At 69.8% G+C, this 288-nt stretch overlaps 1 protein-coding gene across 2 annotated transcripts in view; it reads left to right on the top strand.

The window, feature by feature from the left end:
• The first annotated feature begins 36 nt into the window (after positions 1–36).
• Positions 37–288, top strand: part of PELI2 (pellino E3 ubiquitin protein ligase family member 2) — a 119,384-nt gene continuing 119,132 nt past the window's right edge. Inside the window, exon 1 of one of the 2 annotated variants that reach the window (XM_025197901.1) lies at positions 37–147. The gene's annotated coding sequence lies outside the window, so the exon portion shown is untranslated. The remainder of the gene's footprint in view (positions 148–288) is intronic. The other variant, XM_025197900.1, reaches the window with a different exon arrangement.

Raw genomic sequence — 288 nt, 5'->3', positions numbered from 1 at the left:
CCCCCGCCCCGCCGGCCGCGCGCCTCCGGCGGGGTGTAGGGCACTGGCTGGGTCTCGAGGGGACCGCAGCGGTCTACGAGACTGTAGGGTCTGGGTCTGTCAGGGGACTGTAGGGACCTGGACCTTTCAGGGGCTGGCTCTTTAAAGGTATCTAAGGGTCTGGGACTGCAGGGGTCTGGGTCTATAGGGGTCTGGGTGTATGGGGGCATGTAGGGGCTGCAGGGGTCCGGGCGTACGGGATCTGCGGGGCTGGGCCGGGGAGCCGGGGCGGAGGAGGGGGCGTGGAGC

This window comes from Alligator sinensis, unplaced genomic scaffold (genome assembly GCF_000455745.1).
Source record: "Alligator sinensis unplaced genomic scaffold, ASM45574v1 scaffold13_1, whole genome shotgun sequence".
Taxonomy (NCBI): domain Eukaryota; kingdom Metazoa; phylum Chordata; order Crocodylia; family Alligatoridae; genus Alligator; species Alligator sinensis.
This window is presented reverse-complemented; position numbering and strand designations above follow the sequence as displayed.